Raw genomic sequence first — 864 nt, 5'->3', positions numbered from 1 at the left:
CTCCCTGGAGGTCAGTGGGTAAAACTGAAAGTTCCAACCCTCTAATCACATGATTGTTTCCTTTAATCACCAGTCCCCATACTGAGGCTATCCAGGAGCCACTCATTAGAGCCCCCTCATTAGAACAAAAGATGTTCCCTTCACCCAGCAAATTTCCAGGTATTTGGGAGCTCTGTGTTAGATGCTCCTAACACTCAAGAAATCCCAAAGATCTTAGGAGCTATGGGTCAGGAACCAAGGTCAGAGACTGACTATTAGAACAGAAGGTTCTCTGGCACGTTTATCTGCAAGCGTTTTAAGAGCACTATCTGAGGAACCCAGAAGCAAAGACCAAATCTATGTTTTTTATTATATCATAATATTAGAAATATAAATTTAAAAATAACTGATTGGGCCAGGCGCGGTGGCTCATGGCTGTAATCCTAGCACTTTCGGAGGCGGAGACGGGTGGATCACGAGGTCAGGAGATCGAGACGATCCTGGCTAACATGGTGAAACCCGTCTCTACTAAAAAGACAAAAAAATAGCTGGGCTTGGTGGCAGGCGCCTGTGGTCCCAGCTACTCCGGAGGCTGAGGCAGGAGAACGGCGTGAACCCGGGAGGCGGAGCTTGCAGTGAGCTGAAATCGCCCCACTGCACTCCAGCATGGGTGACAGAGAGAGACTCTGTCTCAAAAAAAAAAAAAAGAAAAAAAGAAAACAAACAAACAAAAAGACCTGATTGATGTGAAATGAAAGTATTCAAATGTAGACAAACTTCATGTAAAATTGAAAATGTAAATACAATATTAACTACTTTATTTCCCAATGTGAAATAGTACTTAAATAATTTGACCTATGGGTTTACAAGGAATGTATTTACGTT

This window comes from Mandrillus leucophaeus, unplaced genomic scaffold (assembly GCF_000951045.1).
Source record: "Mandrillus leucophaeus isolate KB7577 unplaced genomic scaffold, Mleu.le_1.0 Scaffold524, whole genome shotgun sequence".
NCBI classification, from domain to species: Eukaryota; Metazoa; Chordata; class Mammalia; order Primates; family Cercopithecidae; genus Mandrillus; species Mandrillus leucophaeus.
The sequence above is the reverse complement of the archived record's forward strand: the minus strand, read 5'-3'. Positions refer to the sequence as shown.